General features: G+C 43.2%; 1 long non-coding RNA gene across 1 annotated transcript; it reads right to left on the bottom strand.

Annotated features, from left to right (window-relative positions):
• Positions 1–17,258: 17,258 nt before the first annotated feature.
• On the bottom strand, positions 17,259–18,708 carry LOC145653869 (uncharacterized). The gene is made up of 2 exons (XR_014120119.1): positions 18,581–18,708; positions 17,259–17,939 (listed from the first exon to the last, which is right to left on the bottom strand). It is a non-coding gene; the product is annotated as an uncharacterized LOC145653869 (long non-coding RNA).

Raw genomic sequence — 18,708 nt, 5'->3', positions numbered from 1 at the left:
ATTGAAGCGACTTTGCGGGGCGTGCTCCGCTGGAGTTAGTAAACACTCTTCCCTTTCAGGCCGCTGCGTCTTAGTTGGCAGTGCCGAGCCCAAGTTCAAGGAGGCTCGGTAACGCTGTCATCAGTGCGCCGCCTGTGATATTTGCGATGCTCTAAACGCAGCCTTCATGCTCGCGTACCCAGAGCTGCGTGGGGTTACTCTGAACCGCAGTGAGGAAAGCCTCTGTCATTACTAATTAGGAACAGGGGCCAGATACACTCACTTCTGTGCAGTGGTTCTTAGATATTGGTACTGCTTCAAAATATTATCTGTTATACCAACGCCATTATTTGGGCTATGCTCTCTTGTAGCTCACATTCTGTTAATGTGTACTGTTAATTTGACGATTAAGATGAGGTCTTCTAAAAAATTAAAATAAAATGATTGATGCCCGAGCTAATTCGACATTTGCAGACCTGGCACTGTGAAAACGACCTTAGCCATTCTATACAACACCTAGACCCAGATGACTGGATACATAAAAGATTTACAGAAGAGAATTATTACAGAGAATGTTTCTAGTCTATGGCTACAGTAAAACTCAGATGTGCCTGTATCACTCGCTAACATGAAGCACATTATTTTAGATATTTAATCAACTTGAACAGTCCACCATTTTGAATTAAGTTTGCAGAGAAGATCTGTCTGTTATCATCTTCTCTTTGGCATCTCTGAGTAAATACTCAGTTTTAACTGCACAGTGTGAGCAGCACAATGAGAACAGCACAGTGTTAATAGTACAGTGTAAATAGGGCAGTGTGAATAGTACAGTGTGAACAGCACAGTGTTAATAGTACAGTGTAAATAGGGCAGTGGGAATAGCACAGTGTACACAGCATGGTGTTAGAAGCACAGTGTTAACAGCACAGTGTAAACAGTGCAGTGTAAACAGCACAGTGTTGATAGCAGTGTTAATAGCACAGTGTAAACAGAAGTGTGAACAGCACAGTTTTAACAGTACAGTTAACAGCACAGTGTGAACAGCACAGTGTGAACAGCACAGTGTGAACAGCACAGTGTGAACAGCACAGTTAACAGCACAGTGTGAACAGCACAGTTTTAACAGCACAGTTAACAGCACAGTGTGAACAGCACAGTGTGAACAGCGCAGTGTGAACAGCACAGGCTCAAGTGCAGTGTGTGTTTAAAGAGCCCCTGTATAGCGCCCTCTGTCTGTCAGCAGGGAAGAAACTCTAACACCCTCCCTATCACCACCCAATATCACCCCACCCTGGAGGAGGGGACGGAGGACACGCCCCGTCAGTAAGGGGACGGAGGGGACGGAGGAGACGCCCCGTCTGTAAGGGGACGGAGGAGACGCCCCGTCTGTAAGGGGACGCAGGGGACGGAGGAGACGCCCCGTCTGTAAGGGGACGGAGGGGACGGAGGAGACGCCCCGTCTGTAAGGGGACGCAGGGGACGGAGGAGACGCCCCGTCAGTAAGGGGACGGAGGAGACGCCCCGTCAGTAAGGGGACGGAGGAGACGCCCCGTCTGTAAGGGGACGGAGGGGACGGAGGAGACGCCCCGTCTGTAAGGGGACGCAGGGGACGGAGGAGACACCCCGTCTGTAAGGGGACGCAGGGGACGGAGGAGACGCCCCGTCTGTAAGGGGACGGAGGAGACGCCCCGTCTGTAAGGGGACGGAGGAGACGCCCCGTCTGTAAGGGGACGGAGGGGACGGAGGAGACGCCCCGTCTGTAAGGGGACGCAGGGGACAGAGGAGACGCCCCGTCTGTAAGGGGACGCAGGGGACGGAGGAGACGCCCCGTCTGTAAGGGGACGGAGGGGACGGAGGAGACGCCCCGTCTGTAAGGGGACGGAGGGGACGGAGGAGACGCCCCGTCTGTAAGGGGACGGAGGAGACGCCCCGTCTGTAAGGGGACGGAGGGGACGGAGGAGACGCCCCGTCTGTAAGGGGACGGAGGGCAGAACTATGCTATGCTGTCAAGCGCCAACTCACTGACAACATGAAGTGCTACAGCTTACCCAGGCCTGCTATGAAGTAAAGTTACATTGCTGGGTTTAGAGGTGGTAATTAGTGTGTGTGTGTGTGTGTGTGAGTGTGTGTGTGTGTGTGTGTGTGTGTGTGAGTGTGTGTGTGTGTGTGTGTGTGTGTGTGTGTGTGTGTGTGTGTGTTTGTAAACTGCATCTGGTCTGTTGCAGAAACCTCATTCCTATGGGAACTGGTGACTGCTCACTAGTGAGGTGCGCCATGACTGACTGTGATAATTCACCCCTTCTAAAGAAAGAGGGTTAAAGTAGAGTGTCTCTACATCCCTCTCACCCTGCCATGCTCACTCTGCTTATTGTCTATCTTAACATTAAAGTGGATGCATAGCATGCAGTTGCATTGCCTTCAGACTGGTATTGCAGCGTGCCGTGTTATCGCTCCGCTGTCTGGGGAACCTGAACATCATTCTTAGAGGTGTTTGCTCCAGAAAATATTCGTTGTGTTTTGGAGCAGACTTGACACTGTGCTACAAGATGACATAACCTGCTGATCACACCACGTCCGTGGTCGGGCCTCCGTGCTAACTGATGAATACCCTTGTTCAAACTGACATGCTATTATCCCTGGTGATACAGTTTCGATGTGGATGCCGCTTCCTTTGGAGAACAAATCAAGTTAATTTACCCTCCTCCCAGTGTTATAATGGACACTAATAAGAAACAGCTTTAGGCTGCAGAAAGACTTTGGTTTCCTTGGGTTTTTTTTGATGGCTGTTGCTTCTCCTGTTGTGCGTCTCCATGCCAACTCAGCCGGAACGAGCGCGATGATTGGTTATGACCAGCATGTGCCGTTGCGATGCTTCAGAGGTGCTTGGAAACAGTCATGAAAATTAAAAAAATGAAAATTGGAAACTGAAACGATGGACTTGAACACGTAACCGCGTGGCTCACGCCGGGAATGTGACGCGAGTAGGCTGTTCCTGTCACGTGGCCACGCCCACACTGCGTCAATCATAAAAACAGCATATGAGGTCTGGGAGGGGTTTTAATCGACTGTTGCTTTAGTGCAACTTGGGTGTTGCATTCGTGGTTTTGAAACTTGCACACATTTTTGGCTTTAGCTAATGGGCCATAGATATTTTTTAACATTGTAATCCTGTAAGAATAGTATTAAGAATGAACTGAAAAGATTAATTATAGGACAACAAAAACACAAGGATAAATATATATGACAGCATATCATAAACATATCAAATATCACATTTTTTGTCAAACAACATGCCTTTCTTTTGTCAGGGAACATCATACAGGTAGTGAGGTTCTCACAGGTCCAGAAGGCCTAGACCTGCCCATCACGTTGTTTTAGTCATTCTCTCTCTGTATTATTCTGGTTCGATATCTGTCAGAACCACTTGAGCAGAAGTTAGAACAGCTGAGACCCATTCATTATTCAGGGGGAGCATCGAATGGCAGAGTCCTGGGAGAGAGAGCGAGAGAGAGAGAGAAGGGTGGACTCGCTGGATAAAATGGATTGATCTCGGAGAGACCTGACTTGTGTGCTTATTATCTGGCTTGGCTGTCAAGAAGAGGAAACGTGAGGTGACGTCTCTGAGGTGAGAGACAAGGAGACACTGGTGTGAGTAGGCATCGATATGACAATACTCACGCTCTCAGCCAGGACAGAATTACGGCAAGCCCAAGGCAGAGTAAAAAAGGGCAAAGATTTTGGGTTGCGGTGCTTTGTAAACACGAGAGAAAAGTCTATAGCTGACCTTGATCGGGGATCTAAAGTGTTTCCCAAAGAACTTCCAACTCAAATGTTGTAGGTAGAAAATAACCGTGAACACTGAAGTCAGTCCAACCATATTATGAGGGACTGAGTACGGTCCTGATCGCACGATGATGGAGTAGGAAGATGTCAAATGTTTTCAAGTTTCCATGGTTTGTCCCTTCACTACTGATTGTATTTATTTGTATATGGTATTGAGTATAATTGTTTAGAAGTAAGCCAGATTCTACATCAGCTCCCACAAAGGGTTACTGCTTTTTTCCAGACCATAACTCGAGGTCAGACAAATCATGTGACCTGTTCAAAACAAATGAGGGGTTACTTTTTATTCTCTTGGTGCACACAAAACCGTGAGGAGAATGGTCAAAGGTGGCTAGTTGCGATTTATACCCAACTCTACAAATATGATACGATACAAACAAATACAGTATTTATGTTATGATAGAAACACAAGGCCTAACCCTGGCTTCCCTGTAGTCAGTAAAGATCTATAGCTGTATTAAGATATGTAGAATCTATAAATAAGGACTGTCAGTTAAAACACTCACAGAACTGCAGCCACATTTATAATTTAGACTGGACATCTACAACGATAAACATGCATTGCACAAAGTTACTTCTGGCATCTGGCTCTCACTGGATATTAAACATGCACTTTACCAGCCTGCATCCCATTTTCAGTACATCACTGCGATTATTTTAGGATTATTTTAGGATTATTTTAGGATTATTTTACAATCTCCTCCATTGCTGTCTCTGTATTTTAATCAGTTGTCACAATGTCTGCTGAGGTATGGATTCACTATAATCCGGATAGCTGTTATCTGGTAACCATCTACCACTTCTTAGCAAACCTCTCATCCATGAAAAACTACCTTTATAAAGCTGAACCTTGTAATTGTTGCCATCTGCTATTATTTGTGAAGGGATTACTGATCAGAATTCCGGCATTATTCTTATACCTGAATGTATTTCAGAACCGTACTTTTGAACCAGCGTTGACTTTTTATGAACCAGATGAATTACTACTATGTGATGTAGGTCACCGGGCTCAGTGGTGCACAATTATCTAGTCTCCAAATCCAAATGTCTTTTTGAATTATTTATTCATAATCACTTTGAAAAACTTTTACATCTGGCAAGCTCACCTGAATGACCCGTGCTTCTCCATTCAAGGACTCGAGCGTGAGGATGACTCAGCTTTTTCCTTCTGTGTTCCCACAAGTGAACTCAAGGTCCTCTGTATTCAAAAGTGTAGCGTTGCGTCTTCCACCTTCTGAAGCAGTGCTGCGTTGAGTCAGCACAGTTCGGTTAAGGGCAGCATCCACTCTGAAGGAGTCCTCTATCCAGGAGCCGTTCTTTAATCTGTGAGTCTTTATCGCCAACGCAGCCTGGAAGAACCACTTAAGGTTTAGAGGGTCCTGGATTGTGTGACTTTGGTGTACGGTACAGCCCTCACTGTAAAAAGAGACGCTCCCTTAAATGGGCAGGGAAAGTAAGAGATGGAACGCAAAACTTTGAACAGATTCTTTCACATAATTACCTTAATTCCTAATCCCCAATTCCTTCTCTATTCAAAATGTAAACTACACTAAATACTTCAATACTTCAAGTAATGTTAGAGACTCCCCGATGAGTGCTGACTATTTATGTGAGAGTGGTTTAGTGTGTGTGTGTGTGTGTGTGTGTGTGTGTGTGTGTGTGTGTGTGCATATATATAACAACAAATAAACAAGTAAACAACAAATTGTCTTGATAATATGAATCTTGTTATATTATACATTTTAAGCACAGAACACTCCTTTAAAGACACGTGATTGCCAGCTAACCCCTGACGCTGTTGTTGAAGACATGCAAAATGTAAAGTTCTGATTTACACTATTGTTAAGAAAAAGCCTTAAATCTGCAGCATTGTGAGTAAATGGAGGGTTACGTCAGTCTACTTTTAAGCCACAGGAGAAGATGTTATGTAGATGAGAGTACTGCAGTGAGATTCCCCAAAGCTGGCTTTAGATACTGGTATTACATCTGTGGGTCGCTGACCCCTAGTGGGCTGCAGTAGTACTGTTAGGGGCAGTTGGCCAAAAGTTTTTTTTTTTGTTTGTTTGTTTTTCTGTTTTGCAAAGTGCAAATCCTTCCGATCTACATAGATATCTCAGATTTAATTTTAAATGTGACGATTATGTAAATTATATTCCAAAATAAAACATTTTTTGGGTTTGAGCTCGTTGATCCGGCGTAGTACAGTCGCATGACCCACAAAGCTAGCTGGTTGATTAGCAAGATGGTTATGTTAATTAGTGCCAGTCTGTGAGAAACCTTTCCATCATCTTGCGTGAGTTTGATCCATTGTGGATAAAGGGTTAAAAACAGGATCTTTCACAACAAAAGATCCTGAGGATGGACTATCAACAAGTGCACAGCCACCGTACCTCTGACCAAACAATAGAGGAAATGTTTAGTGTTTATTTGGGTTGTGTGATTATGCAACCAAAATCTGTATCTGTTTAGATTAAATGGTCGATTCATTGTTCACGTGGGCTGCGGAACATTTTGTCTTGGGTTAAGTGGGAAATTGAAATGTGGGTAAAAACAAGAACCTGACTGATCGTTTGAATAAAACCGTCTGATCAGAAGGAAGCATCTTGTCTGTCAGTTCTGGACAGTCACGTATTTTTTTTATTTTATTTTTGTTTTTTCTATCGCTCGGCTCTGATGCCAATGTTGAACTTAGCATGGGAATGCAACAAACCTTTAATCATCTGGTAAGAAATTTGGTATGGACAGCAGATTGCTAGCTAGCCTGTAGCTGGGATCAAAAGCTTGCTAGCTAGATTAATAGCTAATAAATCCCTTTTTTAGTAAGCTCCATACGCTTTTAAGCCTTTTCTAGTTATATACATGGTCCTACTGTCACTGTTTGTTAGCAAAGGTTTGTTTGAAAACCAGTGTGCAGTTAATCTTGGGTTTCAGGCAGCCTTCCATGTCTTTGTGGTTGCAAAAGCACATTAGCAAACTCATAAATAAATATTTATACACTATAAATATTTTAGAGAGACTACAATCTAAGTAATGAGACTAAACAAATAATTTTGTAAAGGGAGCCTGAGACTCAACCCAGACTCTTATCCAGAGACTTGAGACTTGACTTTGGACTCATACAAAATGTAAACATCTCTGGAGGATAGCGTAGAGTATCAAGACTTCAGCGGTAGAGGATAGCATACAACAGCAATGCTTTAGTAGTACAGGTTAGTGTAGAGGATTGTGTACGATAGCAAGATTTTAGTGTACAGTAGCAGGACTTTAGCAGTAAAGGTTAGGGTTCCTTAGCAGGTCTTTAGCTGAACGGAGTCCTGGAATAGTAGAGGATTGTGTATGATTTTAGCATACAGTAGCAGGACTTTAGCAGTAGAGGAGAGTGTAAGGTAGCAGGACTTTAGCAGTAGAAGGTTGCATCTTGATTGCATCAGCATCTTGTCTGGAGAGCACAGACCCAAGTCTAGTGATATTGTGGAGATGAGATATGACTGGATTTAGGTCCATGCTCTCCAGACAAGTGAATTGATGCGGGGTTCAAATGTGAGGAGTCAAAAAGCACACCGAGGTTCCTAACTGCAGATGATGATTTGACCAAGACACCATCCAGCCTGACTTTAGAACCAATTAGTAAAACTTGCTTTATCAGGATTTCATTTTAGGGAATGGCTGTTCATCCACTGTTTGAGATCTGGGATACAAGAGAGTAAAGCAGGAAATGGTACTGTAGTGTTAACCTTGGTGTTAATATAAATCTGAGTGTTATCAGCATTACAGTGCAAATGAAGACCATGCAGATAATCTGACCAAGAGGTAACATATAGATACTGAACAGGAGAGGGCCAAGAACTGATCCCTGAGGAATACCTTGAGTACTGGTATCAGTGTGTGCTTTGTGTATATCAAAGTAGATGATTGAGGCTGAAGAAGCATTTTAATAATGGGAAAAAAGTGTTTTGGGCTTATGTCCAGGACCATTGATAACAGCAGAAATAAAGCATGAACGGGCAGATTTAGAGATGGCCTGTAATTAAGCGTGTGGTCAGAATAGGCTGCTTTATGAACAGTAAGGCCAGTTTTCTTATAAAGGCTCAAGGTGCCACCCTGTGGTTTTCAAGGCACGTAATTCAGGGGTAAACCATGGAGAGGAACATCCCGAGGGAACCTGCCTAGACTTGAGAGGCACTACCTGTTCAAGTAGATCAGAGATGGAGCCATTATAGAGTGAGAATATCATCAAGACAGGATGGTTTTGAAGCAGACATCAGGGGAGAGGAGATGAGCAGAGAAAGTGAGATGAGCAACATCTTTAATATTACAGAAAGAGAGGAGAGATTTAGTGTATAGCCGAGTGCCTGAGAGGCCAGCAGAGGCTTCAGTGGGTTTATCAGACACCAACTAGAAATCCAGTAATAGAAGTAATATCTAAACCAGAGGAGCAGATTAGATCCAGTGTGTGACCATGAGAGTGGGCAGGAAAATCAACATGCTGCGTCACAGAAAAATAGTCAAGCACAGATAGGAACTCAGTGTCCACATGGATTTTAAAGGCTAAGCACCAGTTAATATGAAGGTGTCAAACACACAAATACACCGAAAGCTGAATTTCTAACTTGTGATTATCCATACTTAGAAAAAAAAAAAAACGTTTTTACTTTTTTACAAACTCAAAGAATGCGGCTTAAAAAATTGTTGTTCCTCAAATGCTTTGGAACCTTTGGAATCTCATAAACATTATCCGTGTGACGTATATGGTGGACAACAACTCAAGAAGTTGAACTGTAGGTGAGGCGAAATGACAAAAAGGTGTGTTGTGTTTGACTGCAATAATTCAATGTACAGTGAGACCCCGATGCACAAACAGCCCAAAGATCACAAAATATCCAAAAATCTTAAGACTGATCATAAGACTGCTGCTCTTCTAACAACATGGGCATGTAAAGAAACTAAAGAGAGATGTTAAGCGCCTCTGTGTGAAGTAAACAGGGTTAGTGCAGTTACTTTACCCTTTTACTTGACTTTAGCTAATCTTATTTAGCCTTGCTAGCTAGGTTAGCAGCCAACTGACTGACTTGCTAAGCTTGGTGGCTCAGGCCATACAGGGCTAAAACTACTCCACGTAGCATTACACAGATTTATAGGTGATCTTATGAATGCGAATTCCGCGTAGATCACTTTTACAACAATAATGATATCTGAACATTTGTGTTTAGCTAGCTAGCTACTGTCATTTATAGCTCAGTGCGAAGTTTTTAATGTTTCTAGCTAGCTACGTTTCCCATAACGACCCAACATCTTTCCAAACACTTGAGTGGTTAACACTTTGTCAGTTTATTTCAGTTTTTTTAATGTACAAAGTTTACCGAAGTCAGCCACGTAAAAGAGAAGGTAATGATAATGTATACAAGGCTAGACACATATAACCAAGACACATATGAATAATCTACCAAAAGCACACATTAGACCGCTAAAGCTAACGCATTAGCTAGCTTAACTAAGACACTGGTTACTAGAAAAAGGGAGCACTGGTTAGTGGGATACATGACAAGATAGTAAAATTAGAAAGATAACCAGTAGCTATCCAATCAAATGCCCTGGCTATAAAGAACTGGTAACAGACAAGATTACTTTTAGCAATATTTTTACTTTTAGGATCAGCTTTCTGTATTATAGCTGACATTAAAGGGGTTTTACTAGTCAGAATTCTCACTTCTGACGACTGGCTCAGGTGGTTCATTGCTCATCTTCATCAAATTCAAAAATATCTTCAGAATCTGAAGAACCACCACTGGAAAATCCTCAGTCTGAGTCATTCATAATGATGTTGGATTGCGCAGTTGTTCACTGTTGGAATTTCTGGAGTGACATCAGGTTTTTCTATCAATTTAGTTGAATTTGTCATTTTTGAAGAATTGAACATTGAACAGTTGTTTTCATTTCCATGCGCATATACATGTTTCCAGTAGCTAAGATAGTGTGAAATCTTCACAGAGGTCCATTAGGTGGTGCTTAGCCTTTAAAGTCACCAAGCACAACCACTATTGAACACATAGAACTGGCCAGGATGAGAAGTTAACTGATTTCTGACCGAAAGTATTTTAGGTGGTTGGTAGATCAACAAAAACAGCAAAGGTAAGGAGTCGATTAGTTTCAACACCAAATATTCAAATGTGGACACTTCATGCAATTTACAGACATACACATCTCCTTTTCCCTGAGTTCTGGGTTCAGCCAAGTAATCATGGCCACTGGGTGTTAGTAAATTAAGATGTAAGCACTCCCCAGGTTGTTGCCAAGTCTTATTGAGAAAAAATGTCAAACTTGTTTTGAACAATGAGATTGTGGCATAGCTTTATCCATACGGGCGCGACAGTTGAGCAATGCAAAATTTATTTTATTAGTCCCAGAGTTTTCCCAAGGGAGGCAGAGCGAGGCAGAGGTCGAAGAACATCAGTATTGATTTTCAGGGGGGATTGACTAGTGCCGTCCATTTGTCCAGATATCAGGGATAACGGAGTCAGATGAGTGGTGCGTAGAGAATCGAGGTGTGCAGGAGCAATGAATACATTACGGACGGCGAGCGGGGCCAAGTGACTGGCATAGCAAAGCAGGCAGAGGACTCCAAAAGACGACGGGAACAGAGGCTGTGGAGTTGGCGTGTCCCAGCTCACCTCAGACCAGTCGTGGTAGGCAGGACGAGCCGCCACAAACATTTCGAGGGAAGAAAAGTGGGAAGAAGAGGTAGCAGATCTTTATTGGTAGCGAACCAGTAAGGAAAGGCTCTGACTGGTGAGACTGGGACTGATTTGCCCCGCTACGTTAGCCCTCTCACTCTACCAAACAACAACCAGCCTAAGACCAGCAAGAACGCACATAGCAACCAAACGTATCTAAGTGCTGGCAAGACAACAGTGTTAACGAGTGATTAAAAACAGGATAAAGAGGCAGCCAAAGTCAGGGTTTGTGGGGATGGGAAAGACAGGGATAGACACTGTGAGAAGAGAAGAGTGAGAAGAGTACACTGCGGCAGCAGTGATTAAACACAAAGATGGAGTACCGTACCAAGACTTCACGGTAGATAGCAGACTACAGACAAGGCTAGACACATAGCCTGCATCCCACAGACATGTGGCATGCAGGAGTGCTGACTGAACAATGATTACTGCAGAGTTTTATAAACGTTCAGTAATACCTGATACAGCAGAAACAAGCACTAATACACACATAGCTGTTCTAATACATTCTTGTACCTTTGTTTCTCTGTCCTGTGTAGCTATTTTCTGGAGAAATGAAAAACATTGGTTCATTTTTGTTTGCATGAAAATGTTTGTGAACTTTTACAATGGCTTCCAGTATAGGACCTGATTTCCATCAAGAGAATGTCATGTTACAAAAAACAGCTTTATATTTGGCATTTCACTGCATTAATGGTTTAAATAATAAATGTCATTGATGGAAAAAGGTGAATCATCTGGTATTACATGAATTTGTCTTCTAATATATTCTCTAATGCCTAATTATATACTTAATCTAAATTCTATAATTCAGTAAAAGAAATAACACATTATATTGCCATTTAATTGAAAAAAAATGGTTTAAATAATCAGTCACTGAAATGAAGAGTAAACCTCAACGATAACGACCTCGTAAATTGAGAGTAATTGGAGTCAGGTGTGCCAATCAAGTTAACCCTTGCATTTCCATATAAATATCCTCACAAGGGTGACTGCCTGCTGTTTTTATTGTTTTTTTGGGAGAGGATATCTGTGTAAGTACAGCAGGGTCAAGCTGTTAAGCCTGACAAAGGATTTCAAAACAATTTCTAAACGCTTCAGTGGTTCAGTGTCAGTCTTGTAGTTTCCAAAGGGAGGAACTTCTATCCTGCATCTTCTTTATGCAGGAGTGGGTGTTGTACAGTGCAAAGCTCACTATAGTCAAATAATGAACAAGAAAACAAGGACCTGTACACTTTAGATATAAATGAGATACTGTGAGAAACACTGAACTTAACCTCATGTTTTCTATAGATCTGGCTGTTCCATAGTACTGCTGGTACAATGTTGAGCATTAAAAAATCTTTGGTAACTGTATTTTTGGAGAAAGCAACACTAAATGTATCAAAATGCTTCAGGGTTTGGCATGTAATTGGTGAAGGCTCAGTGATCCCCAGTGAGGTTTGAGCCAAATCACCAGGAAACAAAAACATGAGTAAAGCCAAAAGAATTCCACATTTTGGAGTTGCCAGGTTAATGTTGACTGTAATCCCAGTGGCGCACTGTTGTAATGGGATGTGAGCTGGAACCGAGCCCTCTAAAAAGGACCAACTGGGCACCAACTGCCCTGTAACATGGATCACCAGCTACAGAACACATTTGGTTGGGGTTATTTCCAGTGATTGATGTTCAACAACTAAATGAGTTCTCACACAGTTTATCGCTGATCAACGGTTCACAAACATTCTCATCCTGCTGCCGTCGCTTGGCTGCTATCCTTAAAGAAGCGTCCGCTGAATTTATTTGGTCCGTGTATGAGCTCCAACAGATCCAACTCGAAGTAGCTCCATAGTTCTAAAACACTGCTTCAGAGCAGTATCAACCCACGTTACACAGGGAGACAGTCAGTGTAAACATGATAAAAGCTGATGTCAGGGATCGGAGGCTATCCCATTGATCACCACATGTGTAATGGGTTCTGCCCGCTCTTGACATTCCCGGTGCCGCATCAATTATTTAGGCAGTGCCGTGTGCTTGGGGGACTGTGCTGCTGCTTAGCGCTCGGCTGTAACGTGGAGCGCTATTCTTGTTCGTCTTGGAGAGCTGCGGCAGCCCCTGGGAGGAGCGGTCCTCGGCTGGCAGCTGTAGGAGAGACTCCGCTAGGCTCGCACGCCTTCAGGGGCCGCCCTTTGTTCTGGATTAGTATACCGTTCTGTCTCGTTTTTCACTTGTAACGCGGTGCGCGCCCGACACCTGCAGCAAAAAGGGGGTGTGAGTGGCAATTTGTGTCTCTTGATTCATTTCGAGCACATATGGACTGATGAGACACGGCGACGTGTAGTGACACGGATGCCTCACACATTTTGCATTTTTCAGTCGCGTTAAATATTTGGCCTCCATTTTTCTTTCTGCATTTTTAAAAATATTTTCATGCGCTGAACTGAGGAATAAGCTCGCGCGCGCACGCGCGCGCACACACACAACACTACGTGACTCAAAACTCGCATCATGCACATGAGACATCACAAAACATACACTGATGGAACAGAATTGTTGTCCTGAAGGATCAGAAAAGGAAAGGTTACGACCTTTTCAACCGCTAACTTTGCTAGCGCGAGAGATGTACGTATAAGCTTATTGACTCTGCATTTCTTCCCACGGGATCCTATCAGTGGTCTCCACTGGCACCTTGTCGTACTGCTCCCAGATGTGCGTGAAAGCAGTAACAAGAACTTAACAAGGAACTTAATAAAATATCTTCACTGAAATTGATTAATGAATTTAAATGCCCACCTGTTGTACACTTTTTGCCTAATTAAGTCTTTTAAATAGTCCAGATCTGTACACCGCATGTGAGGTTATTCCCAGCCTTAGGGGCAGTTTTTTTAGCTGTTCAAGCCAAACGTCTGGCATCAGCTTTGAGATGTCACAGTTTAATGGGTGCTAAAAGTCTAGCTGCTGACCTTAGGCCCGTCACATCACAACAGAAGTGGACCGAGTCATGCGAGTGACTTCATCATCCTGGTTTCACTCCCTACTGCCACCAGTGCTTTGCGCTGAGAACATCAGAGCTAAAAGGAAAATTCCTCAGTCAGCCTCTGAGTTAAGGAAGATCAGAAGTGGAGCGCGTTAGCCAAAGCCTCCTGTTTCATGTCCTCTGTTCCTCCTCGCACAGGTTCATTGGCTGCATTCACACAGCACGTAAAAGTACACCAATCTGATGCGACACAGATGTGGTATCTGTGGCAGTGTGAGCAGCAAAAAAATAAAAAATCCACACCGAATCTGCCATTTTCAGTTCTGATTTCGTACACTTTCATATATGCTACTGAAGTCCGATACACAGCGATGTGACTCCATGTGCACAACCATATCGTAACTTTTACGTCAGTACCACTAGACATTTGTCGTCATCATTTCGTGCTGCTGGGATGGAAAGAGGGAGAAACAGAGACGCATCAGCAAAATCTAGGCCCTCTTTCACCTCCTTGTTCTCATGACGATTAGTTTCTGAATTTGAAGCCGGTTTCCACTGCAGATCAACATGGGCATTAACTTTAGCCACACTGTGTCGCAGACAAGTGAAGTTGGACCTCATCTGCTCAACTGCTGCCAAAATCCAACGACAACAGTCAGATACAAAGACAGACGGCCCTCTTTTCAGCAAATGGGAGATTTCACTCAAAGATCTACAATTCTTTCAAGAAAGAATGAAAAATTTTAAAAACTCTGCCATTAAGTTAAGTCGTGGTGACAGAATAAACAATTTGTTTTATTCAGTGATCCGCATGTCCCTCGCAAAGTTCCTTCAGTGGTATGTACAAAAGCCAAGAGCACTGAGTGTTTTGTATTCAAGCTCTTAATGTACGTTGCTTGTGTGAGACAATGTACGTCACTGACCATTTTCTAATGTGCCGTACAGTAAAGAAATAACATTTACCATGTAGAGTTAATGGCAGCTGCAGAATGTTAACTCACTTCGTACATCTGAGTGCCGTTCAAAAGTTTCCCTGCTTTAGGTAATTAATTCCCTGTAATCTTTAGCTAATCGTGTTACGGTGTGGATGATGGAATTAAATTCTGTTGTTTTTAGTGTTTCTTTTTTTGGGGGGTTGGGGGGTCGCAAGTTGTGTAGTTTACCGGGTTTTTAGTATGCAGGATCGATTACTCAACCCTTTATAGATAAGTTACTTAAACACACTCTATTAAATGACATTTTTAACATTATAAAACTAAATCTAGTAATGGGCATGGAACTACAGAGCAGAACACGGAGACAGATCACACTCAGAGGCTGAACAAATATTTGCCTGTCCTGGGATCTCAAAAAATATCATATTTTAAATCTCAGCATATGAGTTAAGATTTTCTATTTTGCAAATGTTTTTTTGTTTTCTTTTAAATGGGCAAATCTTTGGAACCACGTTTGTCATCTTTGCTCACTGATGGAAATATTTTTTTAGTATACGTCCTCATTATCTCATAACCTAATCAGGCACGTTTAAGTGCCTGGTGCAGTGAGACAATGAAAGAGTTCAACATTTTAGAAAATTAACAAATAATAAAATGCACTAAACAAAGGACAGTCTCGGTATGTGTGTGAGCGAGAGAGGGAGACACCAGTATATGTGAGTCCCAAATTCTGCTTTCTGTGCTCAGACATTTTATAGCCCAAGGTCAAACATCCAAGTTTGCAAAAACAGGCTAAGGCAAGGGCCGTTACCCTAGCAACGCACTAAAAACTTTAGTACACAGAACAGCACAGCAATTTGAAAATGACTGACCTGAACACTAGTCATCCCCATAATGAATAACACGCTCTGAATCGTGAGGTTTAAACATATTTTCTCTGCATTTTCTGTACACGTTTACATCTGTGGCATTTAGCAGACGCTCTTATCCAGAGCGACTTACAAAAGTGCTTTGTCATTTACTCATAGAACACATCCTAGTACAGTACAGTAGGTTAGAGTCCAACATACCAATGAACTAGAACACTGTAGAAATACAGGGATCACTGCTGATGCCTAGAAGTGCAAAATACATATAAACTCTATAACAGACAACAATCAGTGCAATAGACAATACGTACTAGAGTTAGTCAACATAGGAGCAGTCAACATTAGTGCAATAAACAAAACTATACAATAAGTACTAGAGTTTGTTAGTCAGCATAGGAGCAGGGTCAATGGTCATTTAAATAATCCACCAATACTGATACTATTCAGAGATCTCATATCCTCCACATAAGGTAGTAGACTGTAGATAAGGGTGAAGTAGATATTTTTGGTACAGTCTTCAGAGAAACAGGATGTTTCAGAGAGAGGTCCTTCATCAGCTGTGCAAACAGGTAGAAAACCAGCGTACTGCGCTGCGGTTTAGGCCATTTTTGCTCCCACTGTACATACACAGGCTATATACGGTATATTCAGTTGTTGCCATGGCAGCAATGGAGTTAGGAAACTTAAAGAAAATGAACTGATCTACACTCTCTGTAAACCTTGTTTACTGCAGTTTTGGAATCTGTGTGTGTGTAATATATATTTCATTGGACACTTTGAGGTATGCCTGTTCAACTACTTGTTCATGCAAACATTTAATCGGCTAATCACACGGCAGCAAGTCGGAATATTTAGACACGCAGACATGGTCAAGACGACCTGCTGAAGTTCAAACCAACATCAGAAATGGACAAGAAAAACGATTTGAGTGATTTTGAAGGTGCCGTGGTTGTTTTTTTGTGATAGACAGGCTGGTCTGAGTATTTCAGAAACGCTGATCTACTGGGATTTTACGCATAATCATTTCTAGGGTTTACAGAGAATGAACTTAAAGAGAGAAAATATCCAGTGAGCAGCAGCTCTCTGGGCAAAAATGCCTCGTTGATGCCTGAGGTCAAGGGGGCAAAGCCTGACTAGTTTGAGCTGTAAGAAAGGCAACAGTAACTCAAATAACCACTCGACAAAACCGAGATATGCAGAACAACATCTCTGAATGCACAACACGTTGAACACTGAAGCAGACAGGCTACAGCAGCAGAAGACCACACCGGGTGCCACTCCTGTCCGCTAAGAACAGACAACTGAGACTACAATCCACACGGGCTCACCAAGATAAGACAACAGAAGATTGGAAAAATGGTCCCTGGTCTGATGAGTCTCGATTCCTACTGCGACATTCAGATGGGAGGGTCAGAATTTGGCATAAACAACATTGAGGCACGGATCCATCCTGCCGTGTGTCAACGGTTCATGCTGGTGGTGGTGTAATGGGGTGGGTGCACATTTTCTTGGGACACCAGGGGTCACTTTATACCAACTGAGCATCATATGAACGCCACAGCCTACCTGAGTATTATTGCTGCACATGTCCATCCCTTATGACCACAGTGTCCCCATCTACTGATGGCTACTTCCAGCAGGATAATACGACATGTCACAAAGCTCAGACCACCTCAAATTGGTTTCTTGCACATGATGAGTTCACTGTCTTCAAATGGCCTCCGCACTCACCAGATCTCAATCTAACCTCAGGGATGTGGTGGAACAAGAGATTCACATAACACATGTGGATGAATATGAAGCAACTGTGTGGTGTTGTCATGTCAATATGGACTGAAAAATCTCTGAGGAACATTTCCAGCACCTTGTTGAATCTGCCAGGAAGAATTAAGACAGTTCTGAAGGTAAAGGGGGGCCCAACCTGGTTTTAGCAAGGTGTACTGTATGTGTGTGTGTGTGTGTGTGTGTGTGTGTGTGTGTGTGTGTGTGTGTCATTGCATTATAACAATATAGAACAAATGTGTTTTTTTATGGAGGATTTTTTTTCTTGCTACACACAGCCAATGGGAACAAGCCCCTGACATACAGTAGCCTTGCAGATCTCGTTCTCATGTTACCTGTTTTGATATCTCAAGTTCTGATTCACCCACAGCTCTTTTCCTTGGCTGCAAATGGAGTTGAATTCCTGGGTGTAATAGTGTTCGGTGTGGGACTGCACAGAAGCATTAAGCAGTAATCTGCAAAGACCTTTGTCTCGGGGGCGCACAGTGAGACGCCACGGCTAGCAGGAAAATTTGTGATCTAATTTAGAGGCACTGAGCCGTTCAGTCTACCCTCTGAGGACATTTGGCATCGTGATCCATTCCGTTCCTCTTTGTTTTGGAGCGGTGTCGCTCCTCGGAACCCGTCCAGGACAGCTGTCCGATGGCGGGAGGGGGTGTTGTGGGCAGATTCTGAACCTGCAACGTTTCACATTGTGGGTGGAGACTGCAGATGTCCCAGCGCTGCTGTGCTATGGATGTGTAGTCTTTATATGAACTCAAGTGGATGTAACCTCCATATCAGCATCCTGGGGATGTGCTGCTGTTCACCAAAGCTTCTCCACCCACACGGGCACTTGCGTTCCCTGTCAAGAGAACAAAACGGAACGTGATGAAACATGCGTCTGTATGACATGACTGTTTTATTAGCGTCACTAGCTGTACATCCTTTAAGTTCACACCACAGTCTTACGTTTCTGCTGAGATTCCAGAAGTAAGGCATCAACCAAACGACCAACCTCAGTGACTGTGACAGATGATGTTTATACAGATGATGTCTGATACAGGGTTGGGGACGGATGGAAGTCTGATAAAGGGACGCGAGGTGTGATTTTTGCCCGGTTGGCACGGCCATGACTGAAATGTCAGACGTGATTCAGAAGGGCCTGTGCCGAACGGATAACGGATGCAGCCTTGTGCGGGTGGAAATGCAGCACGCCTACGTCCAACACTCCATCTCTTCCACGCTGTGTTGTGTTCAGTAGCCTTATATGACGCTACATTGGCCATAAGAATCTCTCCCCGCAGTCTGCAGTGACCTTTTGACACGTCACCTTTCTGACACATGTAACCCCAAGGAGCGTGTCCCTACCACCGCGGTGGGTTTGAAAAAAAACAAGAGCTCCTTTTTAATGTTTATCTGATTCTCCACATCAGATGAGCCGACTGGCTGCGGCTTCAGGTGGTTTTATCTTTGCTTTCCTTTGTGTGCCGTTGTAAGCGGTACCTCTGACGGCGAGGACACAAAAGACTCGTCCCTGGCTCGTGCGTGCAGCTCCCTGACCGATGCACTTCTTGCTGGTTCTTTTGTTCTTAAGTTTTCTGTGCAGACACGAAAAAAAAAAAAACCTCTTG

This window comes from Electrophorus electricus, chromosome 26 (genome assembly GCF_041902795.1).
Source record: "Electrophorus electricus isolate QZ-2024a chromosome 26, ASM4190279v1, whole genome shotgun sequence".
NCBI classification, from domain to species: domain Eukaryota; kingdom Metazoa; phylum Chordata; class Actinopteri; order Gymnotiformes; family Gymnotidae; genus Electrophorus; species Electrophorus electricus.
The sequence above is the reverse complement of the archived record's forward strand: the minus strand, read 5'-3'. Positions and strand labels throughout refer to the sequence as shown.